Source organism: Pseudopipra pipra, chromosome 14 (assembly GCF_036250125.1).
Source record: "Pseudopipra pipra isolate bDixPip1 chromosome 14, bDixPip1.hap1, whole genome shotgun sequence".
NCBI classification, from domain to species: domain Eukaryota; kingdom Metazoa; phylum Chordata; class Aves; order Passeriformes; family Pipridae; genus Pseudopipra; species Pseudopipra pipra.
In genome coordinates, this window is record NC_087562.1 from 10,280,998 (window position 1) to 10,307,271 (window position 26,274).

A 26,274-nucleotide genomic window follows, 5' to 3' on the forward strand; every position below is an offset into this window, starting at 1 on the left:
TTCGTGGAGGACAAGGATAATCCTGGCACCACACAGGCAACAGAAACACATCTGGTTTGGCACACAAAGGAGTAAGAGCATCTCAGGTCTGCAGAGATCTCAGATTTCTCAAGATAGATGAGGTTTTCTATTTTCCTGCTTGCCTTCCTGCCCACATAGGCTGTGAGGAGGAGAGGTGACTCCAGAAGGCCAAAGATGTAAGCCTGAGCGAAAGACAAGCCCAAGCCTGTCCCCAAGCCTGGACACCACGTATGTTACTCTTTCTGAGGGCTTCAGCATCACCCTCAGAGAGAAGGGAAATTATTATTTCATCACTTGCAAAGATGAGATGAAAAGGTACATAGGAAACCCCTGCATTTTTGTACTGGGAAAGCCCTACAAATTAAACTAAATAGTCCCACATCCTAGGCTGCCTGGCTGAGCAATCCTTCTCACCATTCGCACTAGTAGTGTAGTGTGAGCTTTGGGGATATCCAGAAAATTGTGTTCAGGAAGAAATTTGAATGTGTGGTTTTTAAAGATGGCAAGTAAAAGCAATGGAGAAAAGGAGGATTAGTTTGTATCCACAGCATAACTAGGTAGCTCTGTTTCTCTCCCTGTTAGGACCTGGTCTTGTTTGGTGTACCAGCAGCCTTCCTAATGGTTTCCTGATAAGACTCATTATAGAGTTCATATTTTTGTCCTTGTTGCATCTCCCTCTTCTCCTCCTGTCACAATTCCCTCCCCAGTCTTAAGGGTTTGATCCCTTATGATATACAGTCTGTGCAGTCTGTGTGGAGGAACAGGCTGTGTTAAAAACATGGTGTGTTCTTAATCGCTTTAGGGTTGACTAGGCAGTAATTCTCAGCAAAGGTGGTAGAGCACGATGCTGCTGTGCACTGGTGTCTGGCTGCTGCTCTGCTGGAGATCCGTGAGCAACAATAGCATCGCGAGTCCTCTTTCTTCTTTCCTGACAGCACCACAGTACCTGTGCCTTAATCAGTCAGTGTCAGACAGTGTCACAGGCTCTGAACGCTCCTCTAAGCAAAGCACAGCACAAATGCCTCCCTGCTGCTGGTAGCTTAGGTTACCATTACTAGGCTGAGCTGCCTGATGTAACACTCCAGTGCTCCAGACAGGCTGAAACCTTCAGAAGTGTTGGCACCAACATGTGTTCAGACCAAGACACCTCTAGCCCTGGGCCAGGTGGTTTCTGTGATCCCAGGACTCTGTTGGAGGCTGCCACCACAGCTACCCTGGTAGTGACAGCACAGACGGGAAGCAGAGCTGCTCCAAGAGGGTTGACGAAAGGAAAAGATGATGGTTGTGATCCTTGATACAATTTTAGTCACATATGTTACAGAAAAGCACAGATTTATCTATATTTTATATGAAAATATTGCATGCCTCTTGGGCTATCTGATTTGTAACTTTTTTTCACGGGTATGATTTAAATCAGAACGGATGAAGGGGGAAACCTACCCAGAGTGAAAAGGTGGCATAAATAAAAGCTTTAGAGGAAACAATGGAATAGCTGACTATAGGGAATAATTGTGGCTCCATCAAAGTTACAGTGGTTTACTATTCCCAGCAGTGAGTCTGGCATCAAAGGGAATCCTAAACCTGAAGCCCTTGGAAGGAAGTGGGTTATCAGCAGATACAAACTGATTCATGTAGAGAATAAAGAGAACATTTTGCGAGTGGGACAGCCTGGTTTTTCTCACTTCTCTTCCTGGAGAATAACAGCGTTCTCTTCCTGGAGCACTGAGTGGTTAAGCTTGGCCTTTCACCATGTTAACGCATTTTCCTCAGGGCCCTGTGCCTTCAAGATATGAACATATATTTTGTTGTTTGTTTGTTTGTTTTAAAAAGCATTATATAAGTTACATCTGTTCAGAAAGGAAACTGATGGGAAAGTTTTCAAGTTCCATAAGCGAGGTAGAGCTGTGGTGTTAACACTGGAGTGAACCATGTTCACCCATGGGCACTGAGTGAATATTCACAGCACCTTCAGTAAAACTGTGGTGTTTAAATGCTTTACAGAATAAAGGCCACCAATGATAAACTTCAAACACTTCATGGGCCCCCCTGATGCCATATAGGCCTTTGCTGTGCATGGAAAACAAACGATTACTTGGAGCTACCCTGCTAGTAACAGCACAGACTGGAGGCAGAGCTGCTGCCATAGAGCTGATAAGAGGAACAGATTGCTGTGGTGACTGATATAATTCTAGTTGCATTATGTTACAGAGAATGAAGAAAGTAGGTTTAATAAGCGTGGAAACGCAGAGGAGCAATGACAACTTTACACGATGTGTTCCAACTTGGCTGGGTCAGTCTTCCACCAAACAGAGGATCATTATGTGCAGGGCAAGGTATTTGGGGGCTCAGATTTTCATGAGGGTATTCCTTCTCTGCCCTTTTTGAACCAAAAGCCTTCCTCCCCTGGGGTTAGGAGTGTGCCTCATTGCAGAGACTTGTCTTCCATAGCGTGGTTCAGCACTCAGAGTTGCCATCATATCATGCAGCAGGAAGACACATCTGTCTCCTGCAAAACATGTACACAAATGGATGGAGAAATCAGTGGCACATTTTTTTACAAGCACGAGGCCATTCACCCATTTGAGCTGTTGCAGGATTGAGATCTTGTTTAGAAACAAGATATTCAGTAAAAATAGTAAGTTAAATTTTATTTTTTAAAATCCTATACAAATTGTAAATATTTTGGAAATTAGAAAGGTACAAAAATGCTCAAGTTCTGCATATTCAGAGGCTTCAGCTTTAGTAAAATGTTTTATGAGGGTACCTTATAATTCATTTCAGTTGCCCCAGAAGTAAGAAGACAGTGGTGTTTCAGAGGCTGATTGCAGAGGTCATAACCTTCTGCATACAATATATTGAACAATTCCATCATTCCTGCCTTCAAAGTGAATTTAGACTGACATAGCAGAATAGAAAAAAAATGCTTAATAAACTAAGGGTTTTATTGCACACACACAGTCTCATAGGTATGCATTCAGCAAAGAGTAGGCATGACTCTATAATAGGTGCTCTAAAAAAAGCTGTATGTTTGTATTAATATCCCCTTTCAGTACAAAGCCCTTTCCAGTTATTTTACTCTCTATCCTCATCAGCTTTACATTTGTTTGACTATAGTATTACCTTAGTAGAGAAACTTTGTCATGCAAAGTGATAAAGATGAAATTTTAGAGAATGAATCTTTTATGGGCAGTGCACTGAGCCAAGTGAGGGAGTCAGGAGACAGTGCCCTGGCAAGCACTGGCCTGTGCGTGTCCTCTGGCGAGGAGAGAAACTTTCCGTTGTGCTGCCCCTCCAGCCTCCTCAAGAGCAACCAAGGCAAGTGCTTCCAGGGGCCAGCTCATCAGCCCAGATGCTGAATCAGCCCAAGAATATTTAACTACAGCAGAAAAACGGATCACACCAGAGGATTTTCTCCTTGAAGAGAACTTCACCCCGTTCTGATTAGAGATGGAAATTTCTGAGGTATTCTTTAAGAGGTCTCAGCAGTTTTAGTGTGGTCCAAAATGGAAGTCGTGGTCATGCATTTTTCAACTCGGGCATAAACATCAGTTAACCCTTTCATATGATAAGATTTGTAAGGAAAACCTATCAGACTTTCATCCCTTTGAAAAGAACCATAGCAAAACTACTTGATAAAAATTCCCAGTCTTTAGCACCCTCCCATTCAAAGTACCCCCTATGAGAAAGAAAAGCTTTGGTACCCCTAATTTCCAGATGAGCAGCTGAACTCTCAGAGGCTTAGACCAAATCCTCCAGGTTATCAGAGTGCCTCAAAACATTTGAGAGCCTAGGCCCACCTGAGCCTCTAAAAGCCAAGATGAAGGATGGGAAGCAAAGCCTTAAATCCAAGGCCTTCATGACTTAAATGTTAATCATAAACACAGCACCATCCTTGCCCTATAGAGAAGTTCCTCACTGTAAATAATTCTTCATAACCAACAAAAAGCTAATTGCTTTTGCTTTGCAGTCTTGCTGTTTTGTTATTATGTTGTACAGCCACTGCAACCTTACTTTTCAGCCATATGTTGTCAGTCATATTTTTGCCTCTTATAGCATTACTGTCAGGCTCTAAGCCATTTATGAGTCCCTGAAATGTGAAATCATGGTCTTACTTAGTTTTCAGCTAACACTACTCCTTAGATGCAAGAATATCACATTTACCATACAGAGAGATTTATTTAAAAGCCAATTGTGAATTACACTGAGGAATCTTCAGTAAACCATGACAATAAATAATGAGAGGATGTTTGCCTGTAGGACTTCCCTAATGAGTTTTGGTCTTAGGAAGGAATTCTGTTTGGAGGTCAGATACTTTGTTTCTTGAGATTTTCATGTTTCTCCCAGTCTAGCTGGGCTTTCTGTGAGGTTTCATAAATAATTGACTGTGGTGTCACTAATGATTACACATAATGTGGAAAGGCATGACCATGAACATGCCTAGGGAAAAATAATTTTATGTACAGTTCTAATGTCTAGTGTTTATTTATTTGTAAACAAAAAATGTTAAGATAGAACAGTATTTTGGAAGTAGACATAGACAAGTGTGCTTAGAAAGAGACTATGGACAGTTGTGAAGTAGAAAACAGTATTTTGGTCCACATTCCTTACAGAAAGGTTCTTTCTCTGAGTTGCACCTCGTTGTATTGTTAGTCTTGGGTTCTGTTCTCAAATGAATTTTCCTAAATAAACTCTCTCACTTTTGTAACTGTGGCATTTGCATTAGTTCACCCTCCAAAACCCATGTTCCTTTGAGAGTGCCAGCCCCAGTCTGCTCCTTCAGTGGCACGCAGGATCTAGATAATACAGGGTTGTTGCAGCTATGTGAGTGAATACTGGTGCTCCCAGAATTCCATCAGTTCAAACCTTCATCACTCTGTAAGGTACACAGAAACAATTTTCCAGCACAGTATTTTGGACACTCTGTCATAAGGAGATATGTGAAATAGGAGTGGAAGTATTTACAAATATATCAGTGAGGTATATGCAATGCATGTGTGGGAAGAAAATCAGTAGGGAATGTTGTACAGCTTATTATGTTTGAGGGGAATGGATGCAGTTCTGCTGTTGGTCATTGGTGTCCTGTATTACATCTGTTCATATTTCCTGGTAGGTTTACTTAATGCTTGTTACAAATAAGAGAGTGAAGCACTTCTTTACTTGAACAGTGAGAGGCACGAGTGTAATTACCTAGAGACTCAGGGTCCTGAGCTGGTTCATTGGGCCTGGAGAGTTACTTACTGGATGTTTCTTGGATTCTTCAGAATAAATGGATATCCAGGTAGTGGGATAGGAAAATCACCAGACTTAAGGATTCCCCTATGGACTAATCCCCATCCATCTTAAAAGGTAGCGAGAATGTACATAAGGCAGGCCACAGTTATCAGGAATAAATGCGTATGGCAAATAGGTCTGGTTGGATCTTTCAAGCTGAAATAACCTGCACTGTGGTTCTGAATAACTATCCAGGAGGAAGTCTTCCTCCCTAGTTGAGATATTTCATCTCTGCTCATTAATAACCCACTGTCATATTGGGAAGAACTCTCCTTAAAGCAGAGTAAAAGGGAAAAATACTGTTGTTAGATTCCTAAATTAATAAAGCTCTCACCTGATGTAAAGCAGCCCAACCATTTACTTACTGCATACTGCAGCATGTCCTCAGTGGAGATGCACAATGGGAAAACCTGTGTTTGCCTCAGCTGCACATCTGATAGCCCTTAGGCAGAAGACAGCATCTAACCAGGAGCTGCACACAGTGCCTGGTTCTTCAGGTAGTGCAAGGTTCAGCAGCCAAGTTAAAAAAGAATGCACAGCTCCTTTCCTCCTTGCCTCCGGCAACATCTGCTCATGTGACAAAGGGAAAGCTCAGTAGTTCTGCACTTCAAATACTAGTTTGATGTCTGACTTATTATCAAAGTGCTCAGTAACTCTGTGCTTTGCACTTACCCAACTGTTTTAATCTCTCACAGTGCAAGCAACTTGATAATGTAATAATCAAACAAAAGATTGATGGAGGATGTAGCAAGCTCAACATATCCCTCCAATTCTTCTACTGAGGAGTGATGGATACTTCAAGAAGTGAAGAATTCCCCTAGTGGCTTCATTGTTTTCCAGGCATCTTTCTAGATGAACTTTTCCAATGGTAAAATCATTACAAAATAGAAATGCAATCTCTCCAAGGGCTAACTAGGAAACCCAGTCTAATATATGGTGCCATAATGCAATAATGAATCCCATAGGCAAACTAGGAATTTTTGTGAGGAGAAGAAATAGGGGAAATCTTACATTAGGAGACTTAAGCCAGTGTTATTTTTAACCACCTTATAATTTGGGATGTTACAAACCAAGGTCTTTCCAAAAGCTAGAGCCTGAACTGCAAAATGAAAAATCCTTGAACTCTTGAAATGTGAGCTCTCATCTATATTGTACTTTTCAAAATGAAATGGCAGTGCTGAAAACACTGGTATATCTCTGATCTTCAAATCTTGAACTGGACTCAAATTTTACCTCTCAATCATAGCTGCAGCATGTTCTGCTTCTGTTCCTTCCAAGGTTATTGCAGGGTGCATAATTTCCCAGTTACATGGTGAAAGAGGCTGGGGGTATTTTATGGCTACATCAGAAGAAAGTCCCTTCCCAGTCAAACTGAAGATACATCAGGCCCTCTGATGAGCAACAAAATAATGCTTAAACTTACCTTGCCAGAGGAAAGTAGAGGGAATTCAGGCTGGTATCATCCCCTCTGAGATGGCTTATCAGGAACTTTTATATGCAAAAATATAAAAAATTCCAGACCATCAGAAAAAAAAACCTTAAAGCTTGCTACTGGAGGAGAAAATGAGTGAGAAAAAATAAATCTTAGTCTAAAAAGCATATTTCATTTCCAGCATGACAGAGAGGAAATAGTTATCTAAATTATAGTGAGAGTTCAGCCAACAGAAGGTGTTGAAAATGAGAGACACTTGAAAGAAATATTATTTGCTTTCATCTTTCTTAGGAAAAAAACCAATTGCAATCAATTATGTTGTAATTATAATATTGGCTTAAAACTATTTGTAAGATTACTTTGCATTTAATAACAGAGCTCACACTAATAGAAGATAAAAGCTCAGTTTGCCTACTTTGGAAAATAAAACTTAAGAATTACCTTATTCAAGTTGAACCCAGTAGTCATATGTGTAACAACCCATAGGGATAGTTCAGGGCAATGGAATTGTCTTCTACTTTTCTTTTTGTCTTTGTAATCAAATTGATATGGACAAATCCATTTTCAATTTACTATTAATTGACTCCTTGTAAATACTAAAATTTTTAGCAGTCTGAGATCAGAGCATTTCTACTGTCCTCACAAAAGAGGTTATAACAGGATTCAGTGCCCTGCAATAAATCTAAAGCCAAGCCAACACAACTGTACTTGGCAATTGTACCGAACTACTTCCCAGCAAAACAGTAAACTGAGAAAATCCCACTGTTACTAAAATTGTACTAGATGAACATCAGGGCTCAAGTCCTTGAATGGAACGTGCATAGTGTGAAAGAGTTTCTCTTTTCAGAAGATTTGATAAAAATGACATTGTGTTTTACCTAAAAAAATTAAATCTGGTTTTAATCCAAGAATTATAAATTACACAAATTTAAGGGTCACTGAAAAAAAAAAAAGAACTGGAGAATATAGAAATCAGAAATGACTGTAACTTTGTTACTAGACCACAACCACTCACAAAAACCCTTTTGGGGTTGCTTGAACCACCCCAAAACAGGAGATGAGACAAGGAAGAACTAAAGGTGTTTGTTAGTGAGCCATTGTGTTACCTACAAGCTCACAAGAGTCAGCCCACCTTCCTTCAGCATCCTTTGAGGCAGTAAAGTAGTAATGTGCCCCCGGTGTACCCACTGACCCGCCAGCTGACTGAATGGGCCTTAAAGCTCTCTTTTAAATCTTGTTCAAGTTGCTATTATTTCCTTCCTTTTTATGCAATAAATGCTACACTGCTAGGAACCTGATGTGTCCCCTCCTGGTATTGCAGCAGTCGTTATTAGGAAAGAACATATTTTTTGATAAATAGATAACATTATATATTATTTTTTATACATTTATTACAATTGTATTATTTGTTTTTATAAGCTATATATTTATATGTATATTTTATACATTTGTCTTTTGTATTACTTACATTATTTATCTAATTTTTTTTTCTTATATTATATAACTTGCTTTATATAGTAGGTAAATATTATATATGTATCAAGTTATATTATGTATCAAGTTATGTGTTTACTTCTTTATATTTTTATTCAGTTTGTATACATATAAAATGACAACATGAAGGCTTAGGCCCTTTCCACCTATTTGGATGGGCAGGAAGAAGAGGATAGGTGCTGGGAATTCTTTATTTTTTTTTTTTAATTGAGTCAGTAATAGCTGATCCTGCTGTGTCCCAGGCTAAGGCTGTCAGGGATCTGGAGCAAAAGGTTTGACACTGCAGCAGCAGCAGCCACCTCTGAGCAGCAAGCTTGTGCTGCTCTCACAGGTGGGTGGGTGATGCTGGGGGTGTTTGGGTGGTTAAGCACAGCTTGGCCTTGCCCTGGTGCTGCAGGTGGGAGCACAGTAACCCCAGGTGAGTGACCTGCGACAGCAGCCAGCCAGCCCCTGCCCAGGGATGCCAGCTCTGCCCCAAGGGATGGCTCTGCCCCTGCTCTCTGCAGGGGGACCAGCCCTGCCCCAGCAGGGCAGCCCACACCCGGCACTTCGCTTGCCCAGCGCAGGGCACGGCTAATAAGGAGGAGGCTTTTGATGTTGCAAAATTCTCCATCTGTTCCCAGGATTTCTAATTACATGCAGCTCGCTGTGCACCTCCAATGAGCCATAATTGGTAGGTGTTTGCCTCATTAATCATTCGGGTGCTGAGCTGCTCCGTGCACAACCGCAGCAGTTATGGCCAAGTGCACGCAGCCGTGCCGGGGTTTGTGTCCTGGGCCATTGCAATTTTTGGAATTGTGGTGGATTCCGAGGACATTTGCAACTACTGTAGCGCAGGGGCCTTTTAATATCCTGAAATGCCACAAGATGGCACTGACTGATTCCGAGGCCCCTCTGCCCGGCTGTCCTGCTGCCCGGGCAGTGGCTTTGCCATGGCCACAGGTGCACTTTGGGCTTCTCAGGGCATTTTTTACGAACTAGCTGGTGGCCAACAGCACTCAGCTTTTCATGGTTTGTTTTGATCTGGTTTGTTTTAAGCTGTGGCTATGAAATGCTATGATTCCGTGACAGTGACATGGAGCTTTAGGATTTAGACAGATTTGATTTTCCTATGTTATATACAAAGGCTGTTTGTTTGTTAAAGGCCTGAGCCAAACCATACAAACAGAATATGAAGCCCAGGCTGCACAAGTCCACCAAGAGCTGACATTCGTTATTTGTTGCTAAGTTGGGTGAGTTCTTACCAAAAGGTAGAAACCAGCAGTTATGGGACACTAACAAGAGTAAGTTCCTCTCCTCAGGTGAAGCATTTACTGAAGCAGTACTCATAACTGCAACTTTGTGATGTGCTGCTGTGGTTGCTTCTTTCTGGAGTCTCTTCCTGCTATCATACTGATGAGTCCAACACAGCTGCTCATTTTGCAATGTTTCTTAAGCCCCTCCTGTACTTTAGCATTCGACACTCATCTCTAGACTCGCCAGCTATCCCCAGCTGGTTCATAAAGTCCCTTGCTGCGTTGCTATAATAGTAAGGTATCGTTCACTACTTTTGCCCAAACCGTGCCTTTCAGGCTGGCTGTAGCATCCTGAATGCTGCTGCAGTGGCTCATCTGACTGATGAGTAGCAATAACTGCTTTTGAGTCCCTTTGTTGTGACACTGGTTCTGAGTTTCACCCATGTATAATGAATAGCCTAACAAACATAATGTATTATTTCATTCCTTTATTAAGTCATTTATTACACTGCAAGTTCTTTAACTGCATCAGAAAAGTTTCTGGATAAAAATAATTTAATGTCATGGTGTAACATTGGGCTGCTTTTCAGTAAATCCATACGTTGCAGAACCTGCCCAACACTAAAACAATAATTTTTTATTCAAGACACTTCTAGTCAAAATTCTTATTTTGCCTGGAAATTGAGTTAGTTTTGGTTACCGAAAGGGAAAAAATTCTCTTTTAAATACCCTTCTCATCTATGAGAACATACACAATGGCCAACACTGAAATACTAAAAAAACTGTCTTTCTTTAAAAAACACGATGAATCCCACATTTTTTCTGGGTTTGAATCCAACTCTTAGTCAAAAGAAAATATAGAAATAAAAAACACCGACAGTACAAACAGAGAACAGATGTTTACATTTAAACATATGCCATTCAGCAGTTAAAAAAATGATTCAGACACCAACATATCAAAGGCATATTACTGGCATATGGTGTCTGACATGCTTCTGCAAATGAATACATACACTGGCTTTGATGACAACCATGCAAATTGTATCTTTCCACATGAACAGTTTATCAGGGAACAGTCAGATTTGTGCCTGTACATGAACATGTATTTTGGATTTCTTCTGGATGACACACCACGTTGTAACCATACAGTATGTCAAATCAGGAGAATGTGTGTCAAATCATCCTCCCTCTTGTTTCCTTTGAGACCCAGGGTAAGACTTTAAAGCATGTGAGACCCAGCAAGCAGGTCTGCTTGGCAACAAGGGCCATCTGGCAGCTGTGCTGCTCAGGACTGCATTACAGCTCCAGGAAACACTCCTCCTTCTGGGACAGGGACCTTGTCTCCAAAAGAAGGGCCAGGGCAGAGAACCCTCTAAAACAGCTGGACAACACAGTGGCAGTTTCAGCCAGCCACATCAGGTTGGTTTTTTGCCCTCTGCACTGCAGATTTGCCCTGGTTCCTTCAGTCCCTCAGCACCACTGAGAGTACAAAACCCAAGCAGAATCTCCCATCAGTTGTCACAACAGAGTCCTCATTTGGTGCATTTGCTGAAACCATTCCACACCAGATTACTCACCGCGCAACGGGACCCAGGAACAGCAGAGCACAACCACTGTTGCTGCTGAGCTGCTCTCCCAGAGGCAGGCAAGCACAGTGAATTGGACACAATGCACTACTCCCAATGCTCTTCTCAAATCTGACAGCTTGATCTCCTTGGCATATGGTTGGCGGTTCCAGCACATGGGAGGTGACCACTTCACCATAGGAGAAATAAGTGTTAAAGCTTATTAATATTATGGGAAATAGTCAGGCTAATATGAGGTTACACGTCAAGGTATTGTCTAGACTTCAGCATGTCTCAGGGGAAAAAGCATCATTTCAGGTGCTGGAAGAGCTATGCTGGCCAAGATTTGAGGTACCAACTCACAGATTCTGGAGGACCTCCAGGATCAGATATAGGGTTAAGAAAACTTTTAAGATTTCAGCTTTAGAGCACAATACCTCAATTTTGCCCGTGTTCATTTCTAGAAAGTCGTGAGGACGTAATTGTTCAGCTCAGAGCCTGTGAAAGCGAGAATAAAATAAGCAAAGGTCATACTGAAGTTTACACAAATAGCAGCTGAGGAAGGTCAGGCTGTTGAGAGAGAGACTTTACTGTGCTCGTATACGTAAATAAACAAGGAAAAAAACCCCCAAAAGCCCACTTACTTAAAAAAAGCTAAGTTAACCCTGTAGTCCTCGCTCCCCCAAAACAGGTCCAGCTCCAACGCTGATTTTGAGTTCAGGGACACTACCTGATTCGTGGGTCCTAAATACATATCTTTCTCGGTTAAATAACTAACATATTTCTACATCAGAATATCCTTGAGCCTAGCAGTTGATTCATCATTTTAAACAATCACAATTCAACCAGGGTGAGTTTCCCACGAATGCCCTAAATCAGGAGAAATGCCAAAGTGTTATTCCTTCTCTGGCTCCATTTGGAGCCTAACGGGGTGCACACGCTGGTCCCACTGATGCCTGGGCAAGGCTTTCAGCTCATAGCTGGCTCACATCCTGTCACTTCAGAGCACAGAGAGCAAGCTGTCCTCCCTCCCTGGGGACAAGAGTACATCTGTTCCTCAGGCCAAGGTGCTGAAGACAGGCAGCAGCTAACCAGTGTTCAGCATAAAACTGCCAAGCAACTCAGGCTAGCCTCAAGTTGCAGGTTTGATTGCAAGAGCTCTGCCCTGACGTTTTCTGTACTTCTGGTCCCAAGCTTACTGCCCTTAAATAAAAATACTGTTAGTGTTCATAGAATTTCCAGTTTATTCTATCAGCCTCTCCCGTGTGTTCTCTCTGGTATAGAAAAGGGGGGGAAAAATAGCCATATATTGTCTTCTAGTCACTAGTTGGTCCTCCTTTAAGGACCTTGTAAGACATTTTTTGTGTATTGTTTCCCTGCATATGTGGGCAGCTTTACTACTTCATCCCCCTCAGGACCACTTAACAACATCAGCAAAGCAATTAAGTGTAGTTTTCAGGAAAATGCCAGAGGCATTACACTGTCTGGATGGGAGTCTCAACCCAATTATTTTCAGCTAGTTGTGAACTGTGGAAAGTGGACTTTACTTCATTATAACTTCAGTTCCCACTGATTAAAAGTCTAGTGTGTTACAGACGGTAAGGAAAAATGAAACAATTAAACTTTCCATCAATAAAATTGCTGCATATTCTTCAACATAGGGGTTTACTTCTCTCCAGAGAAGTGATTAAAATGAACTGATTGAACTATAATTTGATTGACTGAAGAGCTGCAATCTATTGCACTAAAGCTTAAATTCCATCTTATTGCTCTATTTAACTCTGAATATAAAAAATTACTGGCGGTCTTGCAAACCCCTTATGCAGTCATCCAGCTGAAATTTCTTGCTGCTCACAGGCTGCAGCAGGTTCTGTTCTTTCACTGCTGTGTCTGCATGATTCACAATGGATTGATGTTGAAAAAGACACAATGATACCTAAGAAATTACATTAATACAGCCATAGAAAAAACCAGAAAAGGCCTGTTATATTATTAGGTATCTTCCACCTATTACATAATCATCTGGGACTTCTAAACACAACCACAGATAAAGTTAACCCAAGACGGGAGAGAATAATTGACAGGTTATATACAGTTGTTACAGCAAAAATTAGCATATTCTCCTGAAGAAAAATGCAGCTGTGTTGCACCTTCTTACTGCAGAGCTGTGTTCAGAGAGGTGTGAGGCTGCCAGAAGCACAGGTTTGTAGATGTGCATGCCTACGTACGATTCTTTCCTTCTAGGAGAGACCAGAGGTGCACGTTGGGTCTGGCCTTGAGTTTAAGTTGTGCTGGCTGTGAATCAGGATGCCTGGGTTCCAGTGCAAAGACTGTTTCTTTGGACTAAGGACAAATTTTTACAGTTTGCTTAGACTAGAAGGGCTTCATCTGCACAGATGAAGAAGCGTGCTGTCAGGGACTCCTATTGCACAGTGAGGTCTGACAAACACCACTTAAGAAACAATGAGCTCCTGGCTTCTGTCAGTTGGCTGCTATGATGTTTTGATACAGGAAACACAAAGAATATCGATGCCCCTCTGAAAATTTAATCAAAATGCCATTTCCTATCATGAAGTTGCCCCTCTGTTGTATGACACCTGTCTTCTCTATTCCCACCTTTTTATTTGAAACAAAGCACAGTATTTGACTTACAGCTGCACCATAGTAGCATTGAATAAGAATATAATAAGAATATATAAGAATATAATATAGTATTAAGTCACAGCAATAACACCTTATATTGGTAATTAAATGCATCAGGCTGGGTAGGATGTGTGGTTAAAGATGGACAACATCTGGGTTAAATACTTAATGCACTTCCTCTAACAGGCAGCTCAAACTCCAAATGAATTCAATACATTTTCCCACTAACATCACCAAGAATCAGGGCATGTGCTCCTTGATGATATTTACTACTGAGCTCAGTTTGCTGTGGAGCTTTGCACTTCTGGCTGTGACTGATCTACGAGGTGGCTTCGCAGCTGATCAGGCCATGTACGTGATTTGTGCCAGCTTCAGCCCTTGCACACTGCCCATCTCAGTTTTACAGGGATGTCAGACCACAGGCAAGGTCTACTAATCCACTAAATTCTTTGGCCTTGTTGTTTATGCATAGGGCATACCACAACTCTTCCTGTTTGTTAGCCAAAAGCCACCAGAACTGTGGGGGAGTCACTGAGGCAGTATCGATCTGAAAAAATGCTGCCTCCACCTAATTTAGAAGGAACACCTTTGACAAATTATATTTGGCACTTAATGATTGTCTTGCATTATTGGCCTTTTCTTTTGTTTCCTCTTTCGATTCCTAATTACTATCCATGTTATTCTCTACTCCTCCTCACTATAGGTAACTTTGAATAAAGCTGTGCAGCAACAGTAACAGGAGCCTTTAAAGGGAGACAATAAGGCAAATACAGAACCAAAAAATTGTAGGTGTCTCTGGAGGCTGTAGAATGTTTGCTGTGTTCCCTGAGTCCAGCTTTACACACACCAGTGTAGCTTAAATGCCTACTTAATGCTTTTTAGTCTTTCATTTCTTACAAAGACAGATAAATTCTCTCAATTATCGCACCTTTGCATAAAAGCTGCAGAAGAAGGTGCTGTGTAATTAATATCTTGCTTTCTTGCAGGATGAGAAAATGGCAAAAAAAGGAGCCCCGAGTGTGAAACTAGCCTTGAGACTTCTCTAATTCCTAAATGGGAATGGCTGTTTGTCTTGCTGACACGAGTCATAAGAAATCTGAGGAGAGTGCAAACAACATCAAGAGCAGGGCAAGACCTTCTTCCAAGCCCAGCCTGTGTTGGCACATGAAGGAGGAGGCACAGACATCTCTGGTGACCCAAGGAATTGCTTAATGTGGTTCCCTAGAGAGGTGTCAGCAAGTGCATGGACAAGAACTGGCCAACAGTTCCAACAGACCCTGCTGGCCTGGCACACCAGGGGAAAAGTGAAGAATGATTCAAGCTGGATCTGTTTTCCATACCCGTTGGCCTCCTGGCAGATGCACAGGAATAACCATTCGTAACTACCAGAAAGAATATAATTTTGCTACAGATGCTGTAAATCACACATGTGACTTCTCTGTCTTTATTCTGTTATGGACAGACAATAGAATTTTCTGGGTTTTAACAACAAGTTGATTTCAAAATCTCCAATTACAAAAATACAGAAAAATGTATTCATCAGCAGATTTATGTTTGGAAAAGAACAGCATTTTAATTACATAGATACCGTAACTCCCCACTTTTATGGAGATGTGATTACTGCAATTTCTTCATTAGGTAATAGCTTCACTATTTAAGGAAACATTATTTAAAAGGCATGGTGTTATCTATTTATTCCACACTGTTAAAACCCCAGCAAAATGTAGGCAAACACTTGAATACTTTCCTCCTAGCAACCAAGGTCTCTCACATCAGAAAAGCAGCATATTTGTCTTTTTTCTGTACCTTATATTAACCCAAATTTCTAGTTTGTGACCCTTTGGCCAGTCAATATCATCAAGTTCCTGGAATATAATTTTAGGCAAAAGCCTAAACCAGTGACTAAATCATCTCTTTGTTCAGTTTCTAAAACAATTTAATTTTTTTTTTCCAAAACACCACACAAGTAACAAGAGTGCCCTCAGCTTTAATGTTACAGGAAAACCATCTACCAAACTACCCAAAATTACTTTGGAACAAAATTCCACATTGGATACATCCAAATCCCTATGTGAATGCCTCCGTCAGCACTACTTGCATATAACAGGGACAGATTTTCAGACTTTTGCATGTCCACTGGCAGAAATATCACAAAATTAATTTTTGGCACTAAACTTCTTTACATTTACTAACCTGCTGTGTGACTTAACCCTTCAAATTACAGCAGCATTTCACAAAGTGCTGAGTTTCTGCAATTCCCACTACAGTGAGTATAAAACACAGATACTGAGTACTCCCCTGGGATTTAGCTCTGTCTTTCAAGGCTGTGATAACGGTGCTGTTTTTGCTGAAGAAATTATGGTTTCAGATCTCTTAAGGTCTTTGTGGAATCTGGGATCCAAAAAACCCCAGACAAACCAGAAAATACACTACCAGAATCCTCCCATTCTTTCCATCCTTCCTTCCTTACATAAAGGCAGGTCCTCTTTTCTTTCTTTTCTTATCTAAGGGAGATCTATGGTCTCCTTGCTAACTCTTCAAGAAAAACAGAGGAGCAACAGGGAAATCTGTCTTCCATGGAAAAGATGAAAGATACAGCTAAGTGAGAGGACGTGTCCTTCCCGACACGGTGTGGTCAAAGAGACAGCTCCCCCTGACTTTTCCCAGAAGAGTTCACAGAAAAGTGTCCAGAAAAGTGCCTGTTCTCCCCAGCAGCTCTGTGAACAGCAGGATATACTGCAGCACTCTGGGCTGCTGCTGCCGTGTCATTTCAGCGCCTGCGAGGTCAGCTGAGCGCGTTAAATTAACACTGTTCCCAGGCAAAGCAAAACGTCTGGGAACAGGATGGCACAGCATAATAATGGGGAACGAGGGGGAGATCCACACCTACATGCTAAAGGATGGGAAGGAGTGGAGGACATTGATGTGCATCTGACTTATGTGACTTAGTGCCAAATGTATGTTATCACACAGATCTCCCAGCAGATTATGTGTCTCTTCACCCCCACTTAACATTTTCATAGCTTATTTCAGTATTTTTGCCTTTGTTTCACCCATAATAATTTATTTATGAGCTTAGGATTATTAACAATTTGAGGCTTCATTATAAACCATCCTGAGGGAATCTCACCTGCCTCATCCCATTACATTATTATTCCCAAATATGTAATTTATATTTAATAAGACATCAATTGAACATCAATAAAATAATAATGAATTAATAAAATATAGCTTCCTAGAAATACTAGTAGCTTAAGTATGTATGCAAAAGGCAGTGCACAGTCTGTGGGTCAGCTATCAAATCTCTCTGAGACTATTTCTCAGAACCACTTAGTATTTAGAATATGATAATAAGCCATAAAAATATTTAATTGCTATGGTCTTCAAATAGTTCTTGTGATAATTTTGACCCATACCAACCTGTGAACCTGAGCTGGGAAGTAACCAAGAGTTCCACATATGAAAGCCATCTTCAAACACTGTATTGCCTAAGGGGCTCCGTGTTTCCACAAACTGAAATGGCAAAAGAATTTTAGTTTGGGTAAATATTTTACTTTAACATGACCTCTTAAGCTGAAATGATGTATTTTTCTACACAGAAAATCAAAATAAGTCTTTTTTTCTTTTCAAACTGACTTAAATGTCTGCCTATGGACACTAACATAGCATAGTTCGACATTACTGGTCTGGTGTTCTGTTTTAACAAAATACCAATCCAAAGGACAAGCTTTGGCAAATACTTCTATGCAGACAGAAATGGCATTATTTCACCCTGAGGAATTTCAGTAAAGGTTGTGCTCCTATCCCACCCTATCGCTCCACAGCAATGATTATCACTAATTAGTGATAAATTTCTCATGAGGGGAAGAAGAGGGGCAGGCACTGATCTCTTCTCTGTGGGGACCAGTGACAGGACCCAAGGGAATGGCCTGAAGTTGTGTCAGGGGAGGTTTAGGTTGAATGTTAGAAAAAGGTTTTTCACCCTCAGAGTGGCTGGGCACTGTAACGGGCTGCCCAGGGAAGCAGTCACAGCACCAAGGCTGACAGAGCTCAAGGAGTGTTTGGATGATACTCTCAGGCACAGATGTGACTCTTTGGGATGGTCCTGTGCAGGGCCAGGAGTTGGAGTCAGTGATCCTTGTGGGTCCCTTCCAACTCAGCATATTCTGTGATTCTGTGAATATTCACTGACTCTCTTTTCCTTTTCATCCATAACACATTTGTCTTTTTTTTAACTGCTCAGGTCCACTCTTTGGCTATCTGCATTACACAAAAGAGGATTATAAGGCCAACTGTCCTCGGGCATGCAACATATGTTCAAAATTACAATCCCATTTGAAACCTCAATGCCACTTGGGATGTTTACCAGTCCACTGAGAAGTGCTATTCAAATATAGAGAGGTTCCAGTTTAACATTTAAAAGTTGTTAAGCTCTAAAAGGGCCATCAGACACTGGGGTCTGATCTCCTACAAGAGACTTTTACTCTGTTACTTCTATACCAATCCCCACGCCACCTATTTGTTGAAAACACGTCTTCCTGAAATACTTCCAAATTTATTCTGTAAATGGAAAATCCATCGTCTCAGCGCTTTACACGAGCATTTATTACCCCACACTTAAAAGCATGACTTCTCAACTGAACTTGTCAGGCTGTCACTCCCACCCACTAACTTGTAGTTCCCTCTACACAGTGCTTTGGCAGCCCATATTTTGGTCCCATGAGGGTGCTGGTACACCACAACCACCATGCGCTGGACTCATCAAAGGCACGAGCAATTCTACCACTCAGAAAGGCACAAGCAATTGCGTCCTTATGGTCACATCCTTGGCAAGTCTTTTTACCATGCAGGATTCATCAAAGTTCAGAATGGAGGATATGTCCTATGTTCTTCCTGAGCAGACCCAAATACATTCCATTTTGGGACATTCTCATAGGGAAATGATGACTAGTTTAACACAGAGAGCACCTTCCCACACCTCTGAGGGGTGGTTCTAATTTTTGGGCAACCCGTTTACCAGAGTTTCCATTTCCTGCCATGCAACCACAGTCAAATTTTGAAAGAAAAATGCCACTCACCTCTCTTTTTAAAAAACTTCCACTATGGACCAGTTTCATTGCTCTCATTTAAACTACTCACTGACTTGAAGAGATCAAGTTGAAGAGATTCTTTTCATGAGTAAGAAACAATAAAGTCTTCTGTTTCTCGTGTTCTTTGCAACGAATCCTGTAAAAATCAAGATAAATAATGTACACCAATTCACCTTTAGTGAGCACACAAACAGTCACCCAGAGTGACAGCTATCAGTTTGTCTCCAGTGAGAGCTGTATAACCTCTTCTGTAAACATGATGCTGAATAACGATCAATCTCTTATTCCTTGTGTCTCTCTAGTGTGACAGACCCTTAATTATGGCTATTACATTACTAATTGCTTCAGAGAAATTTACATGGCTAAAGCTGTGTTCTCCTCTGGACATCAAAGACAGTATTAAAACCCAGCTTAGGAAACTCCTCAGAAACATCTGCTGATGTTCAGCCCAACTGAGGAATGCTCTACTCTGTACAGAAAGCACATACCTTCAGCTCACTGTCTCCTACTCCTGGATGATAAGGCAGCCTGCAAAAATTGATACATCATTGCAAAGGGAAAGATTTACACCTGAAAGCACTGACAGAAAAGAAAACTCCACCTCTCATTAAGCTCTGAAAAACTACTAGAGATTTTGGTTATCTCACCCAGACCTCTAGATCCTGCAGAGTTCACCCATCTTTAATAAGTCCCTGACTGATGTATTTGCAACACAACAATGCAAAAGCAGTATTACAAATTATGGCTGTGTAACAGAAAATTGAACTAGAAACCACCCACTAAGGCACTGTAACACCAGCATCTGTCACTGCACCATAAGCAGAGCTGTAACATTTTAATTCTTTATGTGTAGCACTTATAAGCACCCTTCAGATATAAACATGCTTCTACAGTAAACTGTAGAAGGATCTCAATGCAAGTATCCCAGAGAGGGAACAACAGGGCAGAATCAAGATTCAGGTTTGCACCAAACAATAAATAATTCATAAACCCTTTACATGTAATTCTTACATAGCAGTTACTAGAAAATTAATGTAACTGCCTCTCAAGAGAATTGCTAGAAAACACTTATCTTCTGTAGGTATGTACATGCAAGCTAAAGCTAAATCTATATAAGAGGTGATGACACATCTTATGATGACTTATTTGGCTTCAACTTGTTTTGGAATATGTAGTGACCTATTGATAGACAACCTCTTACAACACTGCCTATGTGGAAAGTAATGCCTGGCAAATTATCCATTCTTAATAAAGCTCTGTGCTTCTAAGTATTACTGTTGATGCTGCTCTTGATTTAGATTCAGCTAATTTTTGTCTAGGCTCAGCACTGTGCCTCATCCATGTTTCTCCAGCTCCCTCAGGATTTGGAAATACAAATTTCTACTTAATGAGCCTATTAAAAAATTAAGAAATGCATATGCAGCACTGCCCTTGTCTATCCATGAAAATAACACTGGTTCAGGATGCTAGAAAGGCATATATGTGTACTAAAAGCATAGATTCCAAGATGAACACTGTATTATCTACAAGCAAGTTATACTGTCCTAGAAGAACACTGTCAAGGTGTACTACCATACTTGAGTAAGTTTGTATGTGCCATGCAGGAAAAGAATATTTAGATGAACCACATCTGTAAAGGTAAGTTTCTTCAGAACTTCATAGCCCTATGGTGATGATACAAAAATCAGTAGATTTGAAACACCTCTCTGCCTGTTCCATACCTGTACAATAATCATTATTTTAGATGATTCTAAAGGATGACTGCATTTCCTGCAGAGTTCATGTCACACTCACTCATCAAGAGCTGCTGTAAGCAATTGTGATATACAAAGACATGTATAACCTTAGCAGCAGTAACATTTCTGTGTGAATGCTTCCCTTTCCAAATATCTTTTAACCAATACCACATCTGCTGCTCCATAAGCCACGATCCTCAGCTGTGGGAGCTCAGCAGCTTTCCACTCATTTAGTTATCTGTGGGGACTGCTAAAGACCAGGTCTCACATAATTCTGAGTTCAAGAAAGTGTTCTGAAAAAGGACATTTAAACTATTTATGATCATTGCAGCAGTTCAAATCCTGCATAGTATTTTTGATGAAGCTTTTTTACTCCAAAAATCCACAGCCTAAATGAAGGTCTGATAAAATCCCTCTGATTTGCCATGAAAAATCGATCTTCTGCTGCCCAATTCCATTCTTAATGAAAGAGACAATTTAGAAACCTACAGGAACATGCTTTATTGATTCATTCACAAGTCACTAAAGCCTGTGCCTGTGTTCCCTCCAATAAGACTAACCACATAGTGCTTCTCATGCACTGAATTACAGGAAAAGACAATGACCTCAGATCTGTTCTGCTGGAAGTCCAGTGAGACTAAACACGCCCAATAAATGTAAACACAGTGCACCACTAAGTTAATGATAAAGGTGTGTAGGAGACAAATTTCCTCTTTATTATCCCTTCATTTGAGCCTCTGCCTTCTTTGTAATCTATTTACCCAGGACAGTTGTGCCCAGATGCACACCTGTTTTTTCATGGAGTTACCTGTTTTTCTCAATTTTGTGGATGGGTTAAACAAACCAGGAGGAGGCCAACCTACATGTGTGAGGTCACACAGTGAACTGTAATCTGAAATGCAGCAGATGCCTGAATTCATTCAGGTTCAAGACCTAATTTGGCATAAACCTGCAGTGTAGCTGCACTGCACTGTATCTTTTATAAATATGTCTTTCAATAATCTTCCACTCTTCTCATGAAAGCAATAAGAAGCAGTAAGAACAGCAGAGTCAATACTGGGCAAGCTTTCCTATTTAATTCCACTAATGCATTTCAGCTGTGACCTGTGGTAATTTGGGCAATCTAGTGCAGCTGAATGCCCCATAAGAATTTGGGATGATACACCGCCTACAAGCAAGATACAAGGAAGTACAAGAGAGCAGCTGGATACCAAGAATCATCTAGAAGTCAGAAAAAAAATGAACTTAAAAAATAGAGATTACAAAAAATACAGGAAAACACATTATCAAGAAAATATGTTTTAGAGAGTCCTATAGGTACTTTCAAGTACCACCAATTCAACATTCATGTCCAATTCAAAATATTACATCTGCTTGTCCTGCTCAAGGAAATATGATACACTCAGATTTAGTATCAGGTTTTATGGTAACTACAGTTACTACAATTATTCCAGTAGAAATACCTCGAAGTATGGCATGATTTCAGGTTCACCCAGGTTTTGCCAGAAACCCAGTCTTCTTCCTTCTACCTTATGACAGAATAGATTTTAGGGAGTCCATTTTTCTTATAGCACTCTAATATTCTTCTCCCTTTACATATGTTTTTGGTAAGTGTCCACAGACCCAGTCAATAACACTCTTCACTGCAAAACTTGTCTGTTCACTTCATGATTTAGTGGTTTTAGTACAATTCTATGTAGAGAATGGCTTCAGAAAGCAGCCTCTGCTCTCAGGTAGCTGTTACTTGGATAAATAAGGTAACAAGTAATTTAGTGGTGTATAGAGGAATTAAAATATTTTGTTATGCTCTTTAATATTTCCCCTAATTCTAAAATCAGACAAAACCCCAGCATAAAAATCACTTTTCCTTTAGAATTGTCTCTCAGCAGGGTAGTGTGCACAAGTTATCGCTTTGTGCCATACTGTGTGTTCAAAGCCATCAGTACTCAATGTGCTAAGAAGTGACACTGAATCCCACAATCAGAAATAAAACCGAAAGTTTCAAAAAGATTTCAGAATTTAGATGCATATAAATAGCTGCTTTGAAGATGGAAAGCATTTTACAGATTTACATTTTGGTCTGGTTTGAACGGATAAACAGACAAAAATATGTTTTTAAAAGGAGCAATATGATTTCCAGTTTAACACTTTCCAGAATTAGATTGTAAGAAATACTAGGAGCGACAGAAAGAATAATTTATATTCACTGTACAGAAAGCTTGTTTTGCTTCTGCTTATTATTTGAGCTTCTGAAAAGCATCTCATGTTATAACCTTAACAACTATTAATGTAAGCCACAAATTTTCTGCAAATGTACATTCCCACTATCACCTTTCCCAACTAAAAGGATTCAAAATAATCACGGTGCTATCATTGTTAAGTCAAGAGATTCAGAAGGTTTATCAAAGGTTTCCTCTTCTTTTGAAACACACAAGTAATGTTGCCAAAGATTTCATACACACTTAGAATTAAAAATGTTGGGAAAAGGGCCCTGAAAGGAAAATTAATTGGAAAGATTCATTCTCTAACACTGCTTCCTGTCACTTCACTCCTAATGACTGAAGTGTTTTTATAGTTTTCTGTGTTCTCCCTTAGTGCTGTATAATTTGATTTCCAAATCCCCTGAGAGCTCTGTGACAAACCTCCAGGGTGTTTCCAGGATGTAAAGGTCAGAGCTGAAGACAGTGGGGATGGGGTGTGCAGAGGACAAGTCTCAGAATCTCTTGCTTCAAATCCGTCACTGACACAGAAACCAGGGTCAGTAAAGCACAAAGGGGAGTCTCTTATAGGAAAATCTTAAAGGAACCTCTTAAAGAAGTTAAGAGTAGCTGCCAGCAGAATCCAAGTGACATTCCTTAAATCAAAGGAAGAAGACAGCTTTCTCAGAGATCTTCTGCATGGAAATCAAACAGGCTTCCAAATTTCTTGAATAAAAATCACTCGGAAGCCCAAACTGTGGCTTGCACATGTGTCTCATGTATAATGCTTGGAATTTCAGGAAACCTCCTGTGCTATATTCCTGGACTTCTTCCCACCCCATGCTCCAAAGAAGTCTTTTCCCAGTCAGCTCCTTCACTGCCCTCACAGCAGCCTCCAATTCTGACAAGACATTGCTGTTTTGGGCTAGATATCATATGACCTTCCCTATACTGTTAAATTAGTGCCAGCCAATCTCTATCTTAGGGTTACCTAACAACCTTATTTTCCTTTTTATTAGTTAATTAACATAATCACTTCCTAAGAACAACTGTAATGCTAGTTAGTGGAACAGGTGCTGTAACTAGTAAAAAGTCTACAAAGAGAAAAATCAATATCCCACCAGATGTATGTAAAGGATGTACCTTCCAACATCACAAATTCCCTTTTGGGGACCTGAAAATATTCTTTGCTGCTTTTGCATGATTTGCCTCAGTTTTAACTCATTTTTTATTCTTTGTTTAATCAAGTTCTTCTGTAGTATAAACATGAACATCATTATGCTAATTTCTGCACTAGACATGCAAATATATAAACATTTGTGTGCCAAATTATTAAGGTTCTGTCTATAATGTTATGCCCCTATTTACTATCTATATTTTATGTCTTATGGATTTCTAAACATTTAAATTTGTATCAGTGCTGTCACATATCTGCAAGCAGAGACAGTTTTATGAGCACTAAAAAAGCTGCAACACACAGCCACTAAATACTAATGACATAAATGGTATCCACTAATGGTCTCTATTTTTATTACAATGCAAAACTTCAATACATTGCAATTACCATTGCTCTAAGGCTGAACCATACACACTGTATAACGCCAACTTCCATCTCCATAGTATAAAATGACATTATTTGTTGTTCAGCCCTGTACTGCAAATGTTGACTGAATGCCCAAGTCAGCAGTTGTAGCTAAAATTCACTCTATTTACAGAGTCTCACTGTTAACTAATACCCTAAATTGTCAGATATGCCAATGCATTAGACATTTTTCAAAGCCTGCTGCACTAATAGCATGTAAGCATAGCACATGTCTTGTTGTACCTGTCAACAGCCCAGTAACTTTGCAAAGGTAAAGCGTGTCAAAAAAGGGAATTATCTTCTTATGCTTCTCTGTTAAAAAAAATCTTTAGTGAGTGATTTTTCTAAAATATTGCAATACAAAAGTGTATTCAACAAAGCTTACTGTCTTGTAACTGGGTTCCTATTTTGCCTTTTTAATGTTAAATTTTAAATTCTTCATTCATAATTAGAACAGTGCCTCCTTTTACTTCAGCTATCAAAGAGACAAAAGCTTGGTCTCAGAACTTTGAGACAGTGGAAACTTCAATGTTGTTCATAAAACTGGATGAAAACAAGTGCTTGGCAAAATCTCTGATACATAAATCAGGGGGTGGAGAGGTAATTTAATTTCATCTATGCATTTTGCTTGCCAGAAACTTTCACCAAAAAAAGGAGAGCTAAGTTCATCTCTGAGACTTTCTCACGCCAGTTCATCTCACATAAAACAAGTCCAGTTGGGTTCCCTTCCACTGACTTCAAGAATAACCTCCAGAAAGCCAAAACTTTTGTTTGAAACAAGAGATATTTTTTCTATTTCCATGCAGCTGGGAAGTCATTTACACAAGGAAAACACTGGAGACAAAGTAGGTGTCAGACTTGGTAGCTTTTTACATGCATTTTGTGACACAAGGCAGACAACAGAAACGTGCACACAAAATATTTCTTTTCAAGGGCTGGCTAGTGAGAAGAGCAAAAACTAGGAGACATTAATGTAATTATTACAGAGTTACCAAATACTGCTGGTCTTAAAATACACTCCAATTATCCCCCATAACTTTAAAGCACAGAAAAACATTCCACCAGAAAGCACTACTTTCTTTAAATGTTCTTACTCAGTTTGCATAAAGCTAAACACACATGACTAACTACAGAAGAACAAATGATTTGAAGTACATAAAATAATAATGCCTAAATCTTACAACTGAGAATACTGACAGAATATTACTTATTTTTGATTCTTCTTTTCTCTGCCAATAATCTTGAACATGGCAAGTGCTCTCTAATGCAATCTGAACCCACTTCAGTCTTCTAATATTTTGACTAAATAGGTTTTAACATGGATCCCAGCTAACTACCTCTGTTCTACAACTGCAGCAATAAAATATTCCAACTGAAAATTAAATGGCAGTTTTAATTTCAGAATACAGGATTTCTCAAAAGAACAAATTCATTACTTTAAACATTTGTAGTAAAACACAGCTTTTCTAAATAAGTAAAATATGTTAGCTCATTTTCTCAACTAGGATTTAAAATAATAGCTCCTTTTTGCAATTCAAAATGGTGGGTGGGGGGTTAATTTTTAATCCTCTTGACACATCTTAAAACTGGAAACAAACCAGACTGACTGACTTCACTAATACAAAAATTAAATATTTGAGTATATGAAAAGCATTTATTTTTTTTTTAATTAAGTCCCTGCTTTTCTTGAGGAAACTGTTGGGTAACCACAACCCATTCTGAGGAGTATTTTGGACCTTTTGAGATGCCATCTTTGACAACCTGTATTGTTCACTGTAATTCTTTCTCCTTGTGTTCACTGTAATTCTTTCTCCTTGCTTAACAATCACATTGTAACAAAGGAGGCACTGAGCTCTTTTTAATAAGACCTGGGACAAAATCTGAGGCCTATCAACTTGAAAGAAAATGTTGACTTTGTTTCAGTTTGTAAGAGTAATGCCTCCAGCAAAAAAGTAGTAATAGGCCACAGGTCTGCTAATGTCAAGCCAACAAGTGCCCAACCCATTT

The 26,274-nt window shown here is 39.9% G+C and overlaps 1 long non-coding RNA gene across 1 annotated transcript; it reads right to left on the reverse strand.

Moving 5' to 3' along the window:
* Positions 1 to 9,926: 9,926 nt before the first annotated feature.
* Positions 9,927 to 26,050, reverse strand: LOC135422122 (uncharacterized). Its single transcript, XR_010434318.1, has 2 exons — positions 17,082 to 26,050; positions 9,927 to 11,516 (listed from the first exon to the last, which is right to left on the reverse strand). It is a non-coding gene; the product is annotated as an uncharacterized LOC135422122 (long non-coding RNA).
* Between the last annotated feature and the right edge of the window lie 224 nt (positions 26,051 to 26,274).